The sequence below is a fragment of the Arachis ipaensis genome, chromosome B02 (assembly GCF_000816755.2).
Source record: "Arachis ipaensis cultivar K30076 chromosome B02, Araip1.1, whole genome shotgun sequence".
NCBI lineage: Eukaryota > Viridiplantae > Streptophyta > Magnoliopsida > Fabales > Fabaceae > Arachis > Arachis ipaensis.
The window spans coordinates 34,328,367-34,341,062 of record NC_029786.2 but is presented as its reverse complement, the minus strand read 5'-3'; positions in this window follow the sequence as shown (position 1 = coordinate 34,341,062).

Here is a 12,696-nt window from a genome sequence, read left to right as displayed (position 1 = left end):
CATTACTACTACTTCTATCAGATTCAAATCCAGGTGGAGGGGATTTGTAGGGTTTGTCTTCAGTTGTCTCATACCCGTCATCGGAAGAAGACGAATCTACCTCAACAACATCTGGCCCATAAACTGGTTGACTAACATCATGCTCAAAATAAATAACCAGCGAATCCGACTCCACATTCTCCATCTTTTTATCACACATTTCATTGATTTCCTTGTCTCCTTTAAGAACATGTAACCCAGACTCTAAATCAGGGGCACTGCCATCATACCAATACATCTGTTTGTAGCTTGTATACCCTAAACCCTTGAACATTTCCTCCAAATCCTTGAAATTAACATAATCTATGTCTAACGGAGAAAATGTCTCAACACTTCCGTCGTGGTAGTATAATACACCATCTTCATCCCGTTCAAACCAACCCCATGATGAAAAACAGGGACTATTTCATATGACATCTATTAGAACAACAATGTGCAATAATTAGAACTTAATTAACTACTTCCATCAGGCCTCAACCGTTAACAGAATAACATTTTAGAACATGCATGGGATGATCACTAATCCAAATCATCATTAACAAAAACCACATTCAGCCAAAAAAAATTTGGAGCAACACAAGCTAACAAAGCTACAAGATCAGATAGCGACACTAACCTTAGTAGCGCCGTCAGTTCCTCCGTCTGCAGCACCGTCAACACCTCCCTGTTGGAAGTCTCTGTCAGCTTGCTTGGAGGAAAACGTTTCGTTCTCTTAGAATTTCTTCGTAATTTTGAGGAGAGAACGAGGGTGATGTATGGTAATTGAGGTGTGCACAAGGGAGAGAATGGGATTTCACCCCAAACGAGCAAAAGGATGCCAAGCAAAACGACGTCGCTTTGCTGAGTGTGCAGGGGCTTAATTGTCCAAATGCCCACAGAACATTCCACGTATGATGATCCAACGCCACGTCACAGGATGCACATTACACCTCAGCGTTTTTCGACGACTTTGAATGGAGAAACCAACGGAAGGGCTAATTGGTATCACGGAGTATATGGATAGGGGCCGATTTGGTATTTTATAAAGGTTAGGGGGCGTGTAGTCAATTTTCAAAAAGAACAGGGACTGAAAAGGGTATTTAATCTTTTTTTAAAAGATCTTTTTTTTAAAAAAAAGATGTTTTTCATGTAATAAATAAACAAAAAATACTTTTATATCGTTATACCCAAACATAATAGATAGATAAAAAAATCTTTTTACATGAGATACCCAAACATAAAATTACTTTTACTTTTCCATAAGATCTTTTAAAAAAAGATAACTCGAAAAAAGATCTTTTTTTAGAAACTCACCCAAACAAATCCATTATCTATTTACTTTTATTAGTAAGTTAGACATAATGTTATAGACAACATAACATTTACCTTTAAAATTATTTAACCGATCAATTCAATTAATTCGCTCAACCACAAAGATTTGTACAAAGGATTTGATGGTCCATAACATTTAGATTTTAGAATATTAATAAAAATTTTTTTAATTATTTTAATAATTATTAAATATTTTTATTTAATTTTATTTGTAAATTAATTTTTTATTTATTATTTAATTTTTTTTTATGTTATAATTATTTTATTATTTATTATTTATGTTTATTAATAAATAAAAACAACAACGAAATAGATCTTCTATTAATCGTGATCTCTATAAATATTTTGGCAATATGAATCAACGTTTTTCTTCTCTTGATCTATTACATCCGTAAAAATTAGGAAAATCGTATTTGTTGTTAATTCAGTCTATTTGTTTGACACCAATTGATGGATAAGAAACGAATGTTGTCAAAATATCGATTAGAAGTATAATTCAATCGATCGAATACGAACTAGAAATCGAGGTGTCTGACAAAACAGAAAGTCGTCACCTTTTTTTTTTTGCCATTCTTGAAGGTATTCTTTTTCTCATTTCTGCTTCTCTTCACTTATGCTCTTATGGCTAATCACCTTTATTGAGGTAAGTGAGAGGACAGAATGGGAAATTTCAAGGAGGAAAATTTCTGTGACTTTATAGTTGTTTTTTTTATATATCAGAGGTCATTAATTCTTGGTTTTTGGGTGCCATCTGAGCTTAGTGTATATTCTCTTATGTTTTTCTCTACATGGTTGAATGGTTAGTAATCTATAATTTTCTGCATGAAACGTAAGTGCTAAATTTGAATTTGTCAAAATATTAATCTCATATATGTTATGACATTTGAAACCATAACAAGGATCCTCCTTTTTTCCTATCCTTGACTCAGCAGCATCTCAGCCATTAATGACTTACTTTGTTCTTTGTTGGTTCATTAATGATGAAGGCTTCACTCATTGTAATATAAAATAAGAGAAAGTCTATTTCATCAACGAAATATGCAGTTTACCAACTGCAACTACGATATACATACATACATTTTGTACAAAGTGTTTTCTCCTTCGTAATGTGGATCGAAATAACACGCGTTATTCCCAGTCAATTGAAACCAATGTGTGTTCTATCTCTCTCTCAACTTTCCGGTTCGATCATCTTCTACCCAAATTCAAAAATTTAAAGTGGTCTCTTTCAAACCATACTCCGTAAATATCGCTGTGTCTCTCTCAAACCATACTCCGATTTTTACTCCATTTTCATGCCCACCGAACCCGAGTCTCCATCATTCTACCATTTTTCCAATTATCACTCATCCACTGCCATTTCACACTGTTTCTCCCGTTCTGGCATTCTCTATAGATTCACCGTCCCTCGAAGAGTCTCTAAGCCACTCCCCATTCACCGGTGATTGGATGAAGGGGAAGAGTTCATAAGCAGGGTTTATGAGGTTCTTCACGGGCCATGCACAACTTCTCCATGGGTCGTGCAAGCTCCTCCACGGGCAAGGTTTCTGAAATCACGGGCTGTGTTGCTCGCATCCTTCCCTTGGCGTTTTCTCTCTTATTGTTGTCGCAAAAGCTGGGCTGTGTGGTTTTTTTCGTTGTTTGTATGAAGTCTACAATAACAAGTATTGCTCATTGTTACCGTCAATTATGGTAGGTCTGCCACTTTACTTCTCCTTCTCATCAATGCCATCCCATTTTTTGGGTTCTTCTAGACTTAGATTTAATTTTGATACACTGAAACTTCAACTTTAATGTGGATTTTTTTTTCTTTTTTTTTTCTGGTCTGAAGGATCTAAAATGATTAATGCAAGGATTCAAAGTTGTACTTAATTGTTGTGTTGTTCTTTTTATTGATGTTGTTAAAATTAAATTTGTATTTATGCAATCTGTTTCAATCAATTTCCTACTGTGTATTATTATTATAATTATAATTTGAAGTTAAGTTTTTATTTATGCAACTTGTTGCTGTTATCGTAATCTGTGAGTTGAACTTATTGAGGATGAGTTAATTTAAAGAATATCATGTTCACATTAACTTTATAATTTGAAGAAATAGAATTACAATATATTGCTAGTTTTATACTATCTTTAAAAACCAAACTATAAAGTACGAGTTAATGAATCATTCTTTTTTGTACACATGTGCCATTTCTCTATCTCTAGCAACTTGAAAGTGCTAATGCATTAAAAAGGTAAAGTAGTCTTATTTTTTTCTAGATTAAGAGAGTGATTGATATATTAAGGCTGAGATTCGTAAAAGAGTATAGTCCTAGTGTTTATTTAGAACATCTTTATGCATGTTCTATTATTTTATTGTATATTGTCTTACTTTTTAACAGATACATAGCTTCAACAAGGACTTTTCTGTAATTTCTACAATTTTATTGTACAATCCACTTATATAATACAATTTCATTCTATAATGACGAGTTGTTGTGTCTACTAGATAATAACGTGCTGAAACTCTAAATAGATATTTTTATTAATGTACACGAAGTGATTATTCTAATGGCTGAACAGTTGTTGTCACTAGAGCTGTGATTATCTTAGTTGAACACTAATGATTCTTGATGAATTTTGGAACAGTTGCTCTCTTATCTAGTTAGAAATTGTTTGCCATGAATTAGCTTTGATTGTGAATATTTTATTCAATGTTTGATAACGTCAGCATGATGAATTATCTTTCATCAAATTATTTTAAGGAAATAAACATATGGCTTAATGGCTTATAATGTTTTCTAGTCAGTGTGCTTGACAAATGTATTCTTGTAAGGAAGTAAATTGTTGTAGTCATTATTTGTCCATGTTATGTTTTCATTGTGATTTTAATGGTATCCTTTGATTGATGACAAAATGAGGTTGTTGATATTGCGTATTATGCAGAGGTTTGGTGCAAAACTTACAATCCACAATTTACCGGCAAGTGCACCGGGTCGTACCAGGTAATAAATTCAGGTGAGCGAGTATCGATCCCACGAGAATTAACGGATTAAGCAAACGATAGTCAATTAATTATTCTAGTCAGACAATCAAAATTAAGTATTTCAATAGCAAATAACATAAAAGTAAAGAATTAAACAAGAGCAAACTGAAATTGGTTAAGAAAATAATATGATAAAGATAGTTAAGGTATCAGAGGTATTTAAATTTCAAGATTAATAATTATTGCTATCTACTTTGATCATGTAAAGATTGAGTTTATGGCAAACCCTAGGTGCTTGAATTCCCTATTCCTAGGCAATTCAATCTCCTCTAACCCAATCGACCATCAATTCCTTGATCAATCAATTGTACTAGAAGGTTAAGTTCAATTTTTTATTTGTAAGCCACACAAACCCTAAGAACCCAAAAGCATGATGCAGTTATATATCGCGTACTACATTAAGTCTAGATAATTAAGGAGTTGTGAGAAATTGGTTTCAAGCTGTAATTCTAATGATATAACTTTTTCAAGATTCAAATAGAATTCAAGTGAGGTTAGAGTTGTTTTCCAATAATCACTAATCCTTGGGATGAAGAATGAAACTAATTCTTAAACCATAATAAAAGCATTAATCAAGAGTAGAAGAATAAATAATTATTAATCTATCAAAGTAAATAGAGCTCCTAACCTTAACAATGGAGGATTACTTGCCCATAGTGCAGAAAAATTGAAATTCTAATCTAATGTAAAACCTAAAACTAATGAATGAGAGAATGGAAGGGAGAGAGTGAGTCGTGTGAGAGAGAGCCCTTTTTTTCTTTTATACCAGCGTGTTTGGGCTCTGGACCATGTTGCTGGCATTTAGTGCCACTTTGGGGTGCTAAATGCCCCTTCTGATACAAACCACGCGCTGCTTTCTGCAGGTCTGGCACTAAATGCCAAAGGAGTGGTGTTTAGCGTCGGCTCTCCTGAGAAGAATAGTGTTGGACGTAGTTTGGCGCTAAACACCAATGTCTTGGCATTTAGCACCGTGATTCTAGAGAGCAAGTATGAATTATTATATATGGCTGGAAAGTTTTGGATGTTGGCTTTCTAATGCCACTGAAACTACATCATTTGGACCTTTGTAACTCAAGTTATGCTCGTTAAAGTGTGAAGAGGTCAGGGTTGACGGCATCTGCGAATTCTCTTGCTCTAGTCTTCAATTCTTGGTTCCTCCTTATGCTTTTGCTTCTTTTTTCCTGACATCTCCCTACAAGAATCATGAAATCAAAGAAAATCAAAGTACTAATAGAATAGCTTTGAAAATCATATAATTATCAAGTAAAAGTCATTAACTCTCTATAAAAAATGTCAATGAAAAGTGCTTAAGATGCTTATGCATCACAACACCAAACTTAAACTTTTTGCTAGTCTTCAAGCAAGCAAAGAATCATGGCTTAGTCATCAAAATTTTCAATCTTAAAATGCAAGGGTGAATGGTTGCAATCCAAATGAATTTAGTTAGTCGTTCCACTTGTGCACACTTTAACACAATTGGTTATAATCCTTTATGGCCTCTGTCCAGATTAGATTATAGAATTATTCCTTGAATCATCACCTTGAAGAAAGCTTATTTACTTTCCTTCAACAGCTTATTTTCTTTGGATGCTTTGCACCTTGAGCCTAGTCGTGACTCTAAATGTTTTGTCTCAAGCTTTGCTCGACATAGAAACCCACAAGCACATGAAGCTCTTTGAGCTTACCATGTCATTTTAACATTTTCCATCATTGATGCTCAGAGCCTTTAGCTTTCTCCTCTTTTAGGAGGTGCTTTGCACCTTGAGCCTAGGCCTGACTATAAATGCTTTGTTTTCAAGCTTTTGCTTGATACATAAGCACTACAAGCACTTGACTAGGATGCTCTTTGAGCTTATTTTTCTTTTAATTTCCTTAGTCAGTGGTACTCAGAGCCTTTGACTTCTCTTTTAACCCCTTTTTTTTTTTCATTACATGTTGCTCCTTCAAGGCTTTGTCAAGTGTAAAAGCCCTATAATAGTCCTCTAGACTAAGTCCTCAAGCAATTTGGCTCAGCTTGTCTTAAACATTCTTAGTTAATTTAGCCTTCTAAACTCACATTGTCATGCTCTTTATGATCAATCCCTTTCTCTTTTTGTTCTTTCTTGGCACATGATCCTTGTCCACATTTAGGAGCAAGCATAATTATAATTGTGGGTTGTGATGAACAAGTAATGATATATACTTGAATAACAAGACTCATAAATGCATTATATAAGATAGAACAAGATAACATATGCATATAATTAAAAAGAAAAGAAATAAATAGAAGTCAACAATCTTAGTTTTAATTGCCATCATCTTCCTCATCTTTCTCTTCATTATCCTTTTAGGCTATGTAGAGCGTAGCCTCCAACACCAAAGTTAGAATGATTGCTTGTCCTCAAACAATAAAGAAAAACAATGGTGATAGAAATAAAAATAATCATGATTGTCTAGTGGATATAAGGAAGCAAAGCGAAAGCTCATTCAAATAAAACAAACAAAATAAAAAAACGAAAGAAAAGACAAAATAAAGCAAAATAAACATGTTGCTAATATATTGGCACGGGGGAGTGGACTTTGCATAGGTGAAGTATGGCAACACCAAACTTGGTGTGAAAACACTAAATTTAGTGTGACATAATCAATGAGAGGCTGAGCCAAGTACCCAGTGAAGTGCAAAAGAAAAAAAAAAAAAAAAAGAAAAAAAATGAGAAAAAAAAAACCTAACATTGGGTTGCCTCCCAACAAACGCTTTGTTAACGTCACTAGTTTGACGGTTGGTTCTTGAATTTTCTTCCTCTTCTTCCAGTTGGTTAAGTAAAAAAAAATATATAGATGTTCAATGGAAGAAGATGACTTTTTTATTTACAAAATATATCATCCTTTTATTTATAAAGTATATTTAATTGGACGAGTGTGGTAAAGTTCGCCGAGGGTTAAGCGAACTTCTCCTAAACCAAAAGTCTCCATCAGCCATTTTTACCTTCATAAACATTTCTTTGAAATATTTTAATGGAGATTTGCACAAGACAAAAATATACTAACAGGGATGGCTACTCAAATTAACCGACAAACCTCGCCTGACACCTTTAACTTGAAACAAAGAAAATAGCAGACCAAAGGACAACAGGTAATCTTAGAAACGCATTAGATTTTCAAAAGCAAGAATAAAACCTCAGGAGTCAGGGTGGATCTGAGAAGGTTCACAATTTAATAACATAAGAACCCTTGTACACAAAATCACTACAGGGAAAACAAACACCCAACTCAGTCAGCAAATAACTATATGTAAAATTCGGTTAATTAATGAATAATTAACCCACAAATTAAATTTATTCTAGAAAATTAGAAAGTAAAATTTTATATTTTAATATGATAGAGAAAATTAAAACGAAAATTTTGACACCAATTTTAAAGAATTTGGCCCAAGATTGGGCTGAACGAGCCAAACTGATCGAACCGGACTCAAACCGGACCCGTGGGCCCCACCCACTCACCTAATTAAATGAGCTCAGCTAAACACGTTGCTGGTGCAGCAAGGAGGAAGAACACTTCCAAAAATTCCCAAATCCTCACTCAATCTTCAAACCCTTGTAACTTTCGATCTGAAGCTCCGATTGCCGCACCGTTTGCAACCACGCGGCTGCAGCGTCGAGCTCTACAAAGCCCAGTATATCACAATGTATGGAAACTATTGCTGTGTTTCAGTTTATTTCTCCCTAAAATTCGAATTATATGAGCAATTATGTTAAAAATTGCTTGATTTCGGTGTTTAGGTTCGAATTAGCTTGCGGACTTTGTTGAATGTGGCTTAGTTGAGCTACGAGCAAGGTGAGAACCCTAATCCTCTTGTTAAATTGTTGAGATTTTGAGTTTAGAGATTAATTGTAGTGATATGTGTGGTTTAGATTGCATGTTGTTGGTAAGAAAACCAATTGGAGGTCAAAACTTGTGATGTTGAAGCTTAATTGAGTTATTGGAAAGCTTGGAGTGGGTTTTGGTGCTGAAAATCCTGTTGGTGAGGTGTTGAGCCTTGAAAGCTTGAGGAAAAGTTGAATTGGAGGTGTTCTGGGTTGAACGGGGAATCGGCCAAGGTATGGTTTCGGTTTCTCGTATCTAAAATGTAATGTAATGTGAAAACTTAGGCTAGAGACCCTAAGATAGAAATTGAATTGTTGAAATGGTTGATTGGTTGGTATGGATTGTATTATTATATATGTGGTTAGTGATATTGGAAGTTGTAGCTTGATTGTGTGATGTGATTAACTTGATATCATGTTGGGGGCTAAGTGGATGTAGTAATTGATATGAGTAATTGATAATGCTTGTTGTGTATTATTGAACTTGGAAAGGTTGGATATTGTTTGGATTGAATTATTGAAATGAGATTCATAAAAGTGGTGGATTGAATGAGGAAGCTTAGGATAGGAGTTGAAATATGGTTAGTGTTGAGTTGGTGAGCTTTTGGTTGGTTTTGAAGAGGTTTGGAACTTGTATGTTTTGAAATTTAGAGGTTTGTTCAATTTTGTGAAAAATCATGATTTTGACCCAACTTTGGCGGAGCATAACTTGATCTCCGAACCCCCGATTTGTATCAAACTTGTTTAAAAATAAAATTGGGTCCGAGATGTTTACGCCATTCAAAAAATGAAGAAAAATGCTTTAAAATGAGAAAGTTATGCGCGATCAAAGTTTGGTGTCCAAAACTGAAAATAAGGACTTAACAGCTTTTTGGGCTAGAATGCACGGCCACGCGTATGCATGGCTCAGGGTTTTTGCGTATGCAAACTCCCTCACACGCGGCCAATCGTTTCGGCCTGGTGCGTATGCGTGCGCAGGAAGGGCAACACGTACATGTCTTGGTCGAAACGCGCACCCACGCGTACGCGTGGCCCAGTTTTCAGCTGCAATGAATTTTTGTGTTTTAAAACCTAATTTCAAACCTCTAAGCCTCTACTTTCATCCTTTTAATCCTAAATCCTTATAGTATGCCTAGTAATGAGAAGAAGCTAGGAAGGGTGGTAGCTTGAGGATGAAGTAAGGGGAGAGTTAATGATGAATTGTGATTAATGATGATTGTATGAGTTGCTGAGGGTGATGGTGGAAGTGCGGTGTATGCCGTGAGCTGAAGGACTATATTTGATAATGATTTATGGCTGGTTGTGGATTATATTATGAGTCGGATGGCTATGATAAATATTGATTTATGGCTGATGATGAATATATGAATTTGGATGATTGTTTTATCTTGAGTCATCTTTCTCGAAAGTGCGACCCCAGAGAATGATGGAAGGTGGGGATCCCCTTCCTTGATCCTCCTGGTATTGTAAAATTGCCTCTAGCGAGATGGTGGAAGGTTAGGATCCTCTCCTTAGTTCCTCCTGGATATATGAGAACGTACCTCCTGGGTAGACGCAAGGGTTGTGCTTTCGCCCCACTTGCTCCAACTTGGTTATTATAGAGACTCTCCGGGTAGACGCAAGGGTTGTGGTTTCGCCCCAGTTGCTCTAGGTTATGATGAGTTATGTATAAAAAGTGCAATTATATGATGTATAAGTGATGATATGGCCATGATGGATGATTATGGAATGTTTATGAATGAATATTAAATGACTATCTGAGATACGAGTTTTTATGGGTGAAAACAGTGGCTAACCACCACGTGCTCCAGGTTGAGACTCGATACTCTACTGACCCTATGTCGTAAGTGTGGTCAGACACTTTGAAAGTTTCGAATGAGCTCGCCCCCGTGGATAAACACCAGTGTGGGTGTTGTATGATTATGATTATGTTTATGATTGAGAATTACTCGAGTTGGGGATGCACGACAGAGGAACAGTCCAATAGTTAGCTACTAAGACTTGTCGGGTTGGCTTTATAACTAACAGATGAGACTCATCAGCCACTAGAACAGGCATGCATCATATGCATCTATATGTTTGTTTGGTGTGATTTGTTTGGATTGCCTAAGTGACTTCATAAACTATTTTCTACCTGTTTTAATTACTGTATATACTTTCTATTTATGATTCCTTGTTTGAAATAATTGTGTTTGTGGCATTTTGGTTCTATTGTTGGTTGGGAGAGGTTCGGAAGAGTTGAAAAGGGGTGTTTTAGTTAGATTGAAGATCCTTAGTTAGTTGCCTATTTTCATTTCTCATGGTTTAGTTATGTTTATAAATTTTATTTATATATTGGAAGTTCTAGGATTGCCTTCGTCTTTTCCAGGACATTATATGTTAGATATGTAGGTACTGTTATATATGTATGTATACTTATATGCTCGGGACAGTTACCTTCGCAAACCGAGTCTTCAGCTTTATTATCTGTATTTTGGCACTCTTCTGTATACATATCCATATTAGTTTATATTTTACCTCACTTCACGTACATTATCGCATTCAGGAGTATTGTGCTTTTCAATTTAACGATTTTGCTTAACCCTTTTTCTTCAGAGGCTCCTAGTTACAAATATCTTTCACACTATTATATATATTAAATTTTATTTCCAGAGGTCATAATACCTCACCAACTCAGTCTTATGACTTATGCTAAGTCATAAGACTTTATGTGATAAGATGTTACACTATACATATAAAAATAACACCAACCATCGTGCTTTTTTTATACCCTGTCTTCCTCTCTACATGCTAAAAACTCCACTTATACTAGAGCCCTCCTTAACCCAAACATTTGTTTCCAACTCCTTTACCGAATTACCATCCACGACAAGCAAACAACGATATCTTATATCGTCATTCACCCACAAGTAGCAGGGATCATCCTCACTAACTTCTACACTCTTAACTCTTAAGCTTAAGCTTCATCACCAACATAACACTACATAATCAATAGCAAAAAGTGGGAGAACATAACAAGTCAGGAAAATAGATACACTAACCTTTTTGGCTCATTTTTTTCCGACTAGAACCTCACCTTTTAACAAATGCCTATCTCACTGACGCCACACCTCCTAATAACACCCTCGAAGGGTCATGAGGAAAGTAACCCCCTACATCTCACTAACTTCAAACTACAACCATTAATTGTGAGAAAATCCAACAGTTACATTGATCAACGGTTGCTATTATATTAAAAAAAGTGCAAATATGTCACATCAATTTAATGTGTGAGGTAGTACGATCTAATAAAAATACCAAAATGTCCATATTTCGAAGAGAATATTTTGAGCTTGGGGCTCCAACTAAAAGCCTCGCAAATATAGGGACGACCGAGTTACACCTCACCTTTTCTTTTATACAAAGCTCAACCTATCCTCTTTTGAAATAGTCAAATCAAGTTTGGGGGTGTGATTTGAGCAATATAATTCGACAACCACTAACACATCTCAAAAGGAGTTTTTCAATAAAAGAACGCTATAAATCATCACATTAGGTAGTAGACACGTCAGTTATAATTCTACAATGTCACTATTCAATTTTGACATTTAAAAAAACTTGATGAAGCAATCAAATATAATCGCTCACGCTTCCATGTAATGATCCCCACTACTAGCACTTCGGTAATTGAACAAATTCAAATATCTATAATGCCAATTCTATATAAGGAAGAGAAAAGGTAACGTAAGCGGTATTATAAAACTGAAACTCATGTCATACGGATTTTTATTTCCTCAAGGTGAAAAGTGTTGACTTGAGCATCGAGTGCCATTAACAAGCACTACCTCACTGTGTTCAAAGGAGCCCTACGTATAGCTTGCTTAGAGGAGAAAAGAAGCTCATTCATTCATCAAAAACCTCCTACCTCACGATTGTTAAAAGAGGGACACAACACAACTTTCATGCAACGCACAAATTTAAATCTAGTATACAATAGTCAACAATAGTTATTCTCTTCCAAGGACGCTCTATCATTTCCTTGTCAATTGCATATTTGCATATCAGGATTAGGGGTGAACATAGGCCAGGACAGACTTTACTCTTAACAAGCTAGGTATATAATAAGATTTATTGGTCTGGATCTAGTTAGTAACCTGCTATCGGCTATTTACCAAGTACTAAGCCTGGCCTGTTGACAAGCCTAACCTGACCTGAAAACTCTCATTGTAAGGCATAATGAAGATTCTGTTATTCTATTTTATATTAAGTCAGTTAGACAATAACTAACTACAATTGTAATAGCAGTAACTCTATGTAACAAACTACTTTGAATACTGTTACCAATAATAGAAACACAATTTCGTTCTCTCTGCTTCTCTGTTCTCTCTTTCTACTTTTTGCTTGTGAATCAAGCTTTCTTTCTTTCCTTTTTGAAAAGGTTCATACTCGTCAGTATTTTTTTAATACAATAAAATTATATATTTATATATCTTAAGAGGT